This window comes from Heptranchias perlo, chromosome 7, assembly GCF_035084215.1.
Source record: "Heptranchias perlo isolate sHepPer1 chromosome 7, sHepPer1.hap1, whole genome shotgun sequence".
NCBI classification, from domain to species: Eukaryota; Metazoa; Chordata; class Chondrichthyes; order Hexanchiformes; family Hexanchidae; genus Heptranchias; species Heptranchias perlo.
The window spans coordinates 80,810,030-80,823,690 of NC_090331.1; positions in this window are offsets into that span (position 1 = coordinate 80,810,030).

Consider the following 13,661-nt stretch of genomic DNA (forward strand, 5'->3'; position numbering starts at 1 on the left):
CGCGACGGCCTCCGCCTCCGTCATCGCGCGTGAACACAACACATCGCCCGCCAGCCTAGCAACCGCTGCAAGGGTGCGAGTCACATGATCCGCAGCGGGGCATGGAGATGCAAAGTGTGGTAGATAGAGGCAGTGTTAGATGGAACTTACACGAGCAGATCATTGCCAAAGTGTCTATCAGTATAGTCATGGGCCATTAGTTAGACTTTTTTTCTGCACCCTTCGCCTCTAAATTTTTTTGCGCGGTAACTTGCTGGAAGGGCGTGATGAGGCAACGGGGCATCTGGGATCTTAGTGAAAGGCGGGATCAACAGTGTATCTCCTTGAGAATGTGAGGATTGAGAAAGGAACAGGATCAATGGAGAAGAAGAGTGAGTTAGAGTCAAATCAGCTACAGAAAGAGAGGGAAAGAAAGACTGGAAGAGAGAGAAAAAAGACAGGAAAAGTAAGGAAAAGAATGATAACATTTAAAATTTGACATTTTTAAAATCTCCAACAACAATTCACTACCTGAACAACAATTACCTACCCGGTGCCAGGGTTAAGGACATCTCCTCCGGGCTGGAGAAAAACTTGGAGTGGGAGGGGGAGGATCCAGTTGTCATGGTCCACATAGGTACCAATGACATAAGTAGGACTAAGAAAAAGGTCCTGCTGAGAGAGAGTGAGCAGCTAGGGACTAAATTAAAAAGCAGAACCACAAAGGTAATAATCTCTGGATTATTACCTGAGCCACGAGCAAATTGGCATAGGATCAGGGAGATGAATGCGTGGCTCAAAGATTGTTGTGGGAAAAGTGGGTTTCGATTTGTGGGGCACTGGCACCAGTACTGGGGAAAGAGAGAGCTGTTCCATTGGGATGGACTACACCTGAACCATGCTGCGACTAGAATTCTAGTGAATTGAATAACTAGGGAGGTAATTAGGGCTTTAAATTAAATAAGGTGGGGGAGCGCCCTGGTGGATTGAAATCTAGAATGCTAAAGAGAAAAGACAAGGAAGCAATGCAGGAAAGTGATTGGGGTAAGGATAAGCAGATTGTGTCAGGAAGGGACAGAGCGTACAAACAAAAGAGCGCACTAACAAATAGGGACGGGGACAAAAAACTAGTAATAAGACAAATAGGGCCAGAGTACGAAAAATTGTTAGGATGTCTAAAAATGTTAAAAAGACAAATCTAAGGGCTCTGTATCTGAATGCACAAAGCATAATAAGGTAAATGAATTAACAGTGCAAATAGATATAAATGGATATGATATAATGGCAATTACAGAGACATGGCTGAAGGGTGACCAAGGCTGGGAGCTGAATATCCAAGGGTATTCGATATTTAGGAAGGACAGGCAAAAAGGAAAAGGACGTGGGGTGGCGTTGTTAGTAAAGGATGAAATCAGAGCAATAGTGAGAAAGGATATTGGCTCAGAAAGTCAAGATGTAGAATCAGTCTGGGTGGAATTAAGAAGCACCAAGGGGCAGAAAACACTGGTGGGCTCCAAACAGTAGTGGTAATGTAGGGGATGGGATCAAACAGGAAATTAGGGATGCATGTAACAAGGGTACTACAGTAATCATTGGTGACTTTAATCTGCATATAGACTGGGCAAACCAAATTAGCAATAATACCGTGGAGGATGAATTCCTGGAGTGTGTACAAGATGGTTTTTTAGAGCAGTACGTTGAGGAGCCATCCAGGGAACGGGCTATCCTAGATTGGGTATTGTGCAATGAGAAGGGGGTAATTAATAATCTTGTGTGGGGTTCTTTAGGGAAAAGTGACCATAACATGATAGAATTGTTCATTAAGATGGAAAGTGAAGTAGTCCAATCTGAAACTAGGGTCCTAAATCTAAACAAACGAAACTACGAAGGTATGAGGAGTGAGTTGGCTATGATAGATTGGGAAGCTTCATTAAAAGGCATGACAGTGGATAGGCAATGACTAACATTTAAGGAACAAATGCATGAATTGCAACAATTATACATTCCTTTCTGGCGCAAAAACATGAAAGGAAATGCGGCCCAACTGTGGCTAACAAAAGAAATTAAGGATAGTATTAGATCCAAAGAGGAGACATATAAATTTGCCAGGAAAAATAACAAGCCTGAGGATTGGGAGCAGTTTAGAATTCAGCAAAAAAGGACCAAGAGATTGATTAAGAGGAGGAAAATAGAGTATGAGAGTAAACTTGCAAGGAACATAAAAGCGGACTGTAAAAGCTTCAACAAGTATGTAAAAAGAAAAAGATTAGTGAAGACAAATGTAGGTCCCTTACAGTCAGAAACAGGAGAGTTTATAATGGGGAACAGGGAAATGGCAGAGCAATTAAACAAATACTTTGGTTCTGTCTTCACAGAAGAGGACACAAATAACTTCCCAGAAATGCTAGGGAACCAAGGAACTAGTGAGAAGGAGGAATTAAAAGAAATTAGTATTAGTAAAAAAATAGTGCTGGAGAAATTAATGGGACTGAAAGCCAATAAATCCCCAGGACCTGATAATCTGCATCCCAGAGTACTAAAAGAGGTAGCCATGAAAATAGTGGATGCATTAGTTGTCATCTTCCAAAATTCTATAGATTATGGAACAGTTCCTACAGATTGGAGGGTGGCAAATGTAACCCCACTATTTAAAAAAGGAGGGAGAGAGAAAACAGGGAACTACAGACCGGTTAGCCTAACATCAGTAATAGGAAAAATGCTAGAGTCTATTATAAAGGATGTGATAACAGGACACTTAGAAAATATCAACGGGATTAGACAAAGTCAACATGGATTTATGGAAGGGAAATCATGTTTGACAAACCTACTGGAGTTTTTTGAAGATGTAACTGGTAGAATAGATAAGGGAGAACCAGTGGATGTGGTTTATTTGGATTTTCAGAAGGCCTTTGATAAAGTCCCACATAAGAGGTTAGTGTGCAAAATTAAAGCACATGGGATTGGTGGTAATCTACTGGCATGGATTGAAAATTGGTTAAACGTACGGGTACGGTAGCATAGTGGTTATGTTACTGGACTAGTAATCCAGAAGCCTGGACGAATAATCCGGATTCATGAGTTCAAATCTCCGCCACGGCAGCTGGGGAATTTAAATTCAATTAACTAAATAAAATCTGGAATTAAAATACTAATATCAGTAATGGTGGCCATCAAACTACTGGATTGTCGTAAAACCCCATCTGGTTCACTAATGCCCTTTAGGGAAGGAAACCTACCGTCCTTACCTGGTCTGGCCTATATGTGACTCCAGACCCACAGCAATGTGGTTGATTCTTAATTGCCCTCCGAAATGGCCTAGCAAGCCACTCAGTTGTAAAATCTCGCCAAAAAAAGTGATAATAAGAAAAAAAACGGACAGACCAACCGGCATCAAACCACTAGGCACCGGACACGACAAAACCAAACCAAGCCGAGTCGACCCTGCAAAGTCGTCCTCACTAATATATGGGGACTTGTGCCAAAATTGGGAGAGCTGTCCCACAGACGAGTCAAACAACAGCCTGACATAGCCATACTCACAGAATCATACCTTTCAGCCAACATCCCAGACTCTTCCATCACCATCCCTGGGTATGTCCTGTCCCACCGGCAGGACAGACCGACCAGAGGTGGTGGTACAGTAATATACAGTCAGGAGAGAGTGGCCCTGGAAGTCCTCAACATTGACTCTGGATCCCATGGAATCTCATGCCATCAGGTCAAACATGGGCAAGGAAACCTCCTGCTGATTACCACCGACCACCCTCCCTCAGCTGATGAATAAGTCGTCCTCCATGTTGAACACCACTTGGAGGAAGCACTGAGGGTAGCAAGGTCACAGAAGGTACTCTGGGAGGGGACTTCAATCTCCATCACCAAGAGTGGCTCTGTAGCACCACTACTGACCGAGCTGGCCGAGTCCTGAAGGACATAGCTGCCAGACTGGGCCTGCGGCAGATGGTGAGCGAAACAACACGAGGGAAAAACTTACTTGACCTCGTCTTCGTCAATCTACCTGTCGCAAATGCATCTGTCCATGACAGTATTGGTAGGAGTGACCACCGCACAGTCCTCGTGGAGACGAAGTGCTAAATGGGATAGATTCAGAACAGATCTAGCAGCTCAAAACTGGGCATCAATGAGGTGCTGTGGGCCATCAGCAGCAGCAGAATTGTATTCCAGCACAATCTGTAACCTCATGGCCTGGCATATTCCTCACTCTACCATTACCAACAAGCCAGGAGATCAACCCTGGCTCAATGAGGAGTGTAGAAGAGCATGCCAGGAGCAGCACCAGGCATACCTAAAAGTGAGGTGCCAACCTGGTGAAGCCACTCAGGATTACATGCATGCTAAGCAGCGGAAGTAACATGCTATAGACAGAGCTAAGCGATTCCTCAACCAACGGATCAGATCAAAAGCTCTGCAGTCCTGCCACATCTAGTCGTGAATGGTGGTGGATAATTAAACAACTAATGGGAGGAGGAGGCTCTGCAAACATCCCCATCCCCAATGATGGCGGAGTCCAGCACGTAAGTGCAAAAGACAAGGCTCAAGCGTTTGCAACCATCTTCAGCCAGAAGTGCAGAGCGGATGATTCATCTCGGCCTCCTCCCGATATCCCCACCATCACAGAAGCCAGTCTTCAGCCAATTCGATTCACTCCACATGATATCAAGAAACGGCTGAGTGCACTGGATACAGCAAAGGCTATGGGCCCCGACAACATCCCGGCTGTAGTGCTGAAGACGTGTGCTCCAGAACTAGCTGCGCCTCTAGCCAAGCTGCTCCAGCACAGCTACAACACTGGCATCTCCCCGACAATGTAGAAAATTGCCCAGGTATGTCTTGTCCACAAAAAGCAGGACAAATCCAATCCGGCCAATTACCGCCCCATCAGTCTACTCTCAATCATCAACAAAGTGATGGAAGGTGTCGTCAACAATGCTATCAAGCGGCACTTGCTCACCATTAACCTGCTCACCAATGCTCAGTTTGGGTTCCGCCAGGACCATTCGGCTCCAGACCTCGTTACAGCCTTGGTCCAAACATGGAGAAAAGAGCTGAATTCCAGAGGTGAGGTGAGAGTGACTGCCCTTGACATCAAGGCAGCATTTGACCAAGTGTGGCACCAAGGAGCACTAGTAAAATTGAAGTCAATGGGAATCAGGGGGAAAACTCTCCAGTGGCTGGAGTCATACCTAGCACAAAGGAAGATGGTAGTGGTTGTTGGAGGCCAATCATCTCAGCCCCAGGACATTGCTGCAGGAGTTCCTCAGGGCAGTGTCCTAGGCCCAACCATCTTCAGCTGCTTCATCAATGACCTTCCCTCCATCATAAGGTCAGAAATCGGGATGTTCGCTGATGATTCCATTCGCAACCCCTCAAATAATGAAGCAGTCCGACCCGCATGCAGCAAGATCTGGACAACATCCAGGCTTGGGCTGACAAGTGCCAGGCAATGACCATCTCCAACAAGAGAGAGTCTAACCACCTCCCGTTGACATTCAACGGCATTACCATCGCCAAATCCCCCCCATCAACATCCTGGGAGTCATCATTGACCAGAAACTTAACTGGACCAGCCATATAAATACTGTGGCTACAAGAGCAGGTCAGAGGCTGGGTATTCTGCGGCGAGTGACTCACCTCCTGACTCCCCAAAGCCTTTCCACCATCTACAAGGCACAAGTCAGGAATGTCATGGAATACTCTCCACTTGCCTGGATGAGTGCAGCTCCAACAACACTCAAGAAGCTTGACACCATCCAGGACAAAGCAGCCCGCTTGATTGGCACCCTATCCACCACCGCGACACTGGATGCAGTGCAGCAACTCGCCAAGGTTCTTCGACAGCATTTCCCAAACCCGCGACCTCTACCACCTAGAAGGACAAGAGCAGCAGGCACATGGGAACAACACCACCTGCACATTCCCCTCCAAGTCACACACCATCCCAACTTGGAAATATATCGCCGTTCCTTCATCGTCGCTGGGTCAAAATCCTGGAACTCCCTTCCTAACAGCACTGTGGGAGAACCTTCACCACACAGAGTGCAGCGGTTCAAGAAGGCGGCTCACCATCACCTTCTCAAGGGCAATTAGGGATGGGCAATAAATGCTGGCCTCGCCAACGACACCCACATCCCATGAACGAATTAAAAAAACAGAGTAGGAATAAATGGGTCTTTTTCGGGGTGGCAGGCAGTGGCTAATTGGGTACCGTAGGGATCAATGCTTGGGCCCCAGCTATTCACAATGTATGTCAATGATTTGGATGAGGGAACCAAATTTAATATTTCCAAGTTTGCTGACAACACAAAACTAGGTGGGATCATGAGTTGTGAGGAGGATGCAAAGAGGCTTCAAGGCGATTTAGACAAGTTGATTGAGTGGGTAAATACATGGCAGATGCAGTATAATGTGGATAAATGTGAAGTTATTCACTTAGGAAGGAAAAACAGAAAGGCAGAGTATTATTTAAATGGTGATAAATTGGGGAATGTTGATGTACAAAGGGACCTGGGTGTCCTTGTACACCAGTCACTGAAAGCACACATGCAGATGCAGCAAGCATTTAGGAAGGCAAATGGTATGTTGGAAGAGGATTTGAGTATAGGAGCAAGGATGTAGTTATACAATTGTAAACAATTTTACAACACCAAGTTATAGTCCAACTATTTTATTTGAAATTCACAAGCTTTCGGAGGCTTCCTCCTTCCTCAGGTGAATGTTGTGGAAATGAAATCCTCGAATCCTTCGCATTTATAAATCACAGAACAATGCCTGGTGATTACAGATAGTCTTTCCAACTGCCCGTTGCCACAGCAATCACAGTGTGCAGACAGAGAGGTGTTACCTAAAAGGCCACCGAATATACAAACCACCAAAAAAAAACAGAGAGAGGCAGAAACAAACATAGAAAAGATAGCAAATGACCCGTTATATTAAAAACAGATAACATTTGTTCGCTGGTGGGGTTACGTGTAGCGCGACATGAACCCAAGATCCCGGTTGAGGCTGTCCTCATGGGTGCGGAACTTGGCTATCAATTTCTGCTCGACGATTTTGCGTTGTCGTGTGTCTCGAAGGCCGCCTTGGAGTATGCTTACCCAAAGGTCGGTGGCTGAATGTCCTTGACTGCTGAAGTGTTCCCCGACTGGGAGGGAACCCTCCTGTCTGGCGATTGTTGTGCGGTGTCCGTTCATCCGTTGTCGCAGCGTCTGCATGGTCTCGCCAATGTACCATGCTCTGGGGCATCCTTTCCTGCAACGTATGAGGTAGACAACGTTGGCCGAGTCACAGGAGTATGAACCATGCACCTGGTGGGTGGTGTCCTCTCGTGTGATGGTGGTATCTGTGTCGATGATCTGACATGTCTTGCAGAGGTTACCGTGGCAGGGTTGTGTGGTGTCGTGGACGCTGTTCTCCTGAAAGCTGGGTAATTTGCTGCTAACGATGGTCTGTTTGAGGTTGGGTGGCTGTTTAAAGGCGAGTTGTGGAGGTGTGGGGATGGCCATAGCGAGGTGTTCGTCGTCATTGATGACATGTTGAAGGCTGCGTAGTTGGCGTAGAACATGGCGTAGTTTCTCCGCTCCGGGGAAGTACTCCCATGATCATATTGCTCCTATTTTCTATGTTTCTATACTAACCTGCACCAAGGCCCGCTCACCCATCACCCTTGTGCTCGCTGACTTATCTTGGCTCCTGGTCCACCAACTCTTCGATTTTAAAATTTTCATCCTTGTGTTCAAATCCATCCACAGCCATACCCCTCCTTATCTCTTTAACCTCCTCCAGCCTTTACACTCCTCCGAGAACTCTGCATTCCTTCAATTCTGGTCTCTTGTGCATCCCCACTCCATTCGCTGAAAGAACCATAAAATTCAACTAATCCCACATTCAACCTTTCTTACCCCAATCCTCACTTCCCTCTCTACAACTTGCAAAGAGCAATGTTTACAACTGCAAAGAGGTGGAACTGGTCTCGCGGTGAGTTAGATTGTTTTTCTCACCCTTCAGCTCCAATTATGTCTGCGCCGCAAATTGCTGGAAGTGCAAGTTGATAATGGCATGGTGAGGTCAACGGAGCAGCTGGAGCATTTGATGAATGTCGAGACCAACAGTCTATCTCCTTAACAAATTAAATTTAAGGATAAGTTGAATTTTATGGTTCTTTCATGAGTGGGGAGCAGCCAGCATCATGGAGCACAGGTTGGAGGCAGCCATCAGTGCCTGAGGAGAGCAGGTCAAATCAGGAGCAGCCAGAAACACTGAGAAGAGAGTTGGTAAAGAAGCAGCCTGAGGAGAGTAAATACACAGTGAACGACAGGAACACAGGAAAAAAGCGAAACAGAGATACCCACAGAGAGAAAGAAACACAGATACATACAAGGGCCCAAAAAAAATCACACTCAGTACAAAACACAGACAATAACTGAGAGAGAACCGCAGATGTAAAGGGATGGAGAGAGAGAACCACAGACATGTATTGGGGACAAAGAGAGAGGGAGAACCACAGTGATACACAGGATACAGAGAACAGATACACACGTGGGGGGAGAGACTGAGAGAAAACTAGAGACTCAGAGAGAGAGAAGCACCGGCGCACAAAGGGATACAGAATGAGCTTTCATTTATATATAGCCTTTCATGCCCTCAGAATGTTCCAAAGCACTTCACAGCCAATGAATTACTTTTGAAGCGTAGTCAACTGTTGCCATATAGGAAAACACAACAGCCAACTTGCACAAAGCAAGGTCCCACAGACAGCAATGAGATAAATGAACCAGGGATAAATGTTGCCCAGGACACTAGGAGAACTTGCTGCTCTTTGAATAGTGCCAAGTTTTCACATTCACCTGAACAGGTGGATGTTTCTTGCCCAGATTTCTTCTTTGTTGACCCCCAGGAAGTTTAGGAAAGCTTATCTCCTCATTGACTTCAATACGCAAAAAGGTTGACATCTCTGCTATTGCAGGCGTAAAAGATAAATACCGACGCGGACTGGTTGTGGCCGAACAGCCTGTTTCCGTGTTGTGATTCCATGTAATCTATTTACATCGATTTTTTTTAATACTTATTCCAGATAGAAAGCACCAAAATATCTCAGCAAGTCAGACAGCATCTGTGGAGAAAGAAACAGTGTTAACGTTTCATGTCAAAGACCTTTCATCAGACCTGGAAGACATTAAAGAGTTCACAGTTTTTAAGCAAATACAGAGCCAGGGAAGGGGAGGGGAGGAAAGAACAAAACATAGAAACATAGAAAATAGGAGCAAGAGTAGGCCATTCGGCCCTTCGGGCCTGCCATTTAAAATGATCATGGCTGATCGTCTAACTCAGTACCCTGTTCCCGCTTTTTCCCCATATCCCTGGATCCCTTTAGCATTAAGAAACATATCTATCTCCTCTTGAATACATCTAATGACTTGGCCTTCACTGCCTTCTGTGGTAGAGAATTTGAGGTAAGCAGCCAACAGAGACCTTATGGGTTGAATTGAGAAATAGGAAAGGACTATAATGGGAGTTGTGTATAGGACCCCTGGCAGCAGCTCTGAAGTGCTAGATTGTATAAATGCAGAGATTAGACAAGCATGTAAGAAAGGCATAGTGGTCTTAATGGGGGACTTTAACCTTCACATAGATTGGGGAAAGCAGACTAGCAACTGTCAGAAAGGTAGTGAATTTCTTGAGTGTGTCCAGGATAGTTTTCTACAGCAGTATGTCCTAGAAGCAACAAGGGGGCAAGCCATACTAGATTTAGTAATGAGTAATGAACCAGATTTAGTTAACAGCTTAACTGTGCGTGAATATCTATCCAATAGTGATCATAACATGATCGAGTTCAATGTAGTGTTTGAAAGGGAAAAAAGTGAGTCAGCTGCTAAGATTCTAGACTTGGGTAAGGCCAACTTCAATGAGATGAGACAGAGACTGTCCACAGGAAACTGGGCAAATCTGTTAATGGGTAAAACGCGACTGATGATCAGTGGGAAATGTTTAAAGAAACATTTAACGAGATACAGAACCGGTTTATACCCCTGAGGGGCAAGAACTCTACTTGCCAAAAAAAACAGCCATGGACAACTAAAGAGGTAAGGGACAGTATAAGACATAAGGAAAGGGCATACAAAAAGGCAAAAAATGGCACAGATCCTGGCGAATGGGAAAGATACAAAGATCAACAAAGGATCACAAAACAGATAGTAAGAGCTACAAAAAGAGAGTATGAAAAGAAACTTGCAAGGCATATCAAAACCAATACGAAGAACTTTTATAGTTATATTAGGAAAAAGAGGATGGTCAGGAGCAGTGTTGGCCCCTTAAAAACTGAAAGTGGGGATATTGTCATTGACAATGGGGAAATGGCGGACATGTTGAATAATTACTTTGCGTCAGTATTTACAGTAGAAAAAGAGGGTAGCATGCCATAAATCCCAAGAAAACGAATATTGAATCGGGGACAGGGACTCGATAAAATTAACATAAGTAAAGCAACAGTAATGAAGAAAATAATAGCACTAAAGAGTGACAAATCCCCAGGACCAGATGGTTTCCATCCCAGGGTTTTAAAGGAAGTAGGTGAGCAGATTGCAGATGCACTAACTATAATCTTTCAAAGTTCTCTAGATTCAGGAACTGTCCCTCTTGATTGGAAAATTGCACATGTCACTCCGCTTTTTAAAAAAGGAGAGGGAAACCAGGGAATTATAGACCAGTTAGCCTAACATCTGTTGTGGGGAAATTGCTGGAGTCTATAATTAAGGATAGGGTGACTGAATACCTCGAGAATTTTCAGTTAATTAGGGAGAGCCAGCATGGATTTGTGAAAGGTAGGTCGTGCCTGACAAACTTGATTGAATTTTTTGAAGAGGTGACTAAAGTAATGGACAGGGGAATGTCAATGGATGTTATTTATATGGACTTCCAGAAGGCATTTGATAAGGTCCCACATAAGAGACTGTTAGCTAAGTTCGAAGCCCATGGAATCGAGGGAAAAGTACGGACTTGGTTAGGAAGTTGGGTGAGCGAAAGGCGACAGAGAGTAGGGATAATGGGTAAGTATTCACATTGGCAGGATGTGACTAGTGGAGTCCCGCAGGGATCTGTCTTGGGGCCTCAATTATTCACAATATTTATTAACGACTTGGATGAAGGCATGGAAAGTCTCATATCTAAGTTTGCCGATGACACAAAGATTGGTGGCATTGTAAGCAGTGCAGATGAAAACATAAAATTACAAAGGGATATTGATAGATTCGGTGAATGGGCAAAACTGTGGCAAATGGAATTCAATGTAGATAAATGTGAGGTCATCCATTTTGGATCAAAAAAGGATAGAACAGGGTACTTTCTAAATGGTAAAAAGTTAAAAACAGTGGATGTTCAAAGGGACTTTGGGGTTCAGGTACATAGATCATTGAAGTGTCATGAACAGGTGCAGAAAATAATCAATAAGGCTAATGGAATGTTGGCCTTTATATCTAGAGGACTGGAGTACAAGGGGGCAGAAGTTATGCTGCAGCTATACAAAACCCTGGTTAGACCGCACCTGGAGTACTGTGAGCAGTTCTGGGCACCGCAGCGTAGGTTTACTAGAATGATACCTGGACTTCAAGGGTTAAGTTACGAGGCGAGATTACACAAATTGGGGTTGTATTCTCTAGAGTTTAGAAGGTTAAGGAGTGATCTGATCGAAGTTTATAAGATATTAAGGGGAACGGATAGGGCGGATAGAGAGAAACTATTTCCGCTGGTTGGGGATTCTAGGAGTAGGGGGCACAGTCTAAAAATTAGAGCCAGACCTTTCAGGAGTGAGATTAGAAAACATTTCTACACACAAAGGGTGGTAGAAGTTTGGAACTCTCTTCCGCAAACGTCAATTGATACTAGCTCAATTGCTAAATTTAAATGTGAGATAGATAGCTTTTTGGCAACCAAAGGTATTAAGGGATATGGGCCAAAGGCAGGTATATGGAGCTAGATCACAGATCAGCCATGATCTTATCAAATGGCGGAGTAGGCACGAGGGGCTGAATGGCCTACTCCTGTTCCTATGTTCCTACAGGTTCATCACCCTCTGAGTGAAGAAATTTCTCCTCATCCCAGTTCTAAATGGCATACCTCATATCCTAAGACTGTGACCCCTGGTTCTGGACTCCCCAGCCATCAGGAACATCCTCCCTGCATCTAGTCTGTCTAGTCCTGTTAGAATTTTATATGTTTTGATGAGATCACCTCTCATTCTTCTAAACTCTAGTGAATATATGCCTACTCGACCCAATCTCTCCTCATATGTCAGTCCTACCATGCCAGGGATCAGTCTGGTAAACCTTTGTTGCATTCCCTCCATGGCAAGGACATCCTTCCTCAGATAAGGAGACCAAGACTGCACACAATACTCCAGATGTGGTCTCACCAAGGCCCTGTACAACTGCAGTAAGACATCCCTGTTCCTGTACTCAAAGCCTCTTGCAATGAAAGCTAACATACCATTCGCCTTCCTAACTGCTTGCTGCACCTGAATGCTCGCTTTCAGTGACTGGTGTACAAGGACACTCAGGTCTCGTTGCACCTCCCCTTTTCCCAATCTATCCCATTCAGATAATAAACTGTCTTCCAGTTTTTACAACCAAAGTGGATAACCTCACATTTATCCACGTTATACTGCATCTGCCATGTTCTTGCCCACTCACCCAACTTGTCTAAATCACATTGGAGCCTCTTTACATCCTCCTCACAGCTCACATTCCACTCCAGCTTTGTGTCGTCTGCAAACTTGGAAATGTTATATTCCGTTCCCTCATCCAAATAGTTGATATATATTGTGAATAGCTGGGGCCCAAGAACTGATCCCTGAGGTACCCCACTAGTCACTGCCTGCCACCCGTTTATTCCTACTCTCTGTTTCCTATCTGCCAACCAATTCTCAATCCATGCCAGTATATTCCCCCCAATCCCATGTGCTTTAATTTTGCACACTAACCTCTTGTGTGGGACCTTATCAAAAGCCTTCTGAAAATCCAAGTACATCAAATCCACTGGTTCGCCCCTATCTATTTTACTAGTTACCTCCTCAAAAAACTCCAGTAGATTTGTTAAGCATGATTTCCCTTTCATAAACCCATGCCGACTTTGTCCAATCCCATTAATGCCTTCCAAGTGTTCTGTTATCACCTCCTTTATAATAGACTCTAGCAATTTCCCCACTACTGATGTTAGGCTAACTGGTCTGTAATTCCCTGTTTTTTCTCTCCCTTTTTTAAATAGTAGGGTTACATTTGCCACCCTCCAATCTGTAGGAACTGTTCCAGAGTCTATAGAATTTTGGAAGATGACCACCGATGCATCCACTATTTCCGGGGCCACTTCCTTTCGTACACTGGGATGTAGATTATCAGGCCCTGGGGATTGTCAGCCTTTAGCCCCATTAATTTCCCTAGCACTATTTTTTTTACTAACACTGATTTCCTTCAGTTCCTCCCTCTCACTAGACCCTTGGTTCCCTAACATTTTCGGGAGATTATTTGTGTCCTCCTTTGTGAAGACAGAACCAAAGTATTTGTTTAATTGTTCTGCCATTTCTTTGTTCCCCCATTTCTGACTGTAAGGGACCTACATTTGTCTTCACTAATCTTTTTCTCTTGACATATTTATAGAAGCTTTTACAGTCAGTTTTT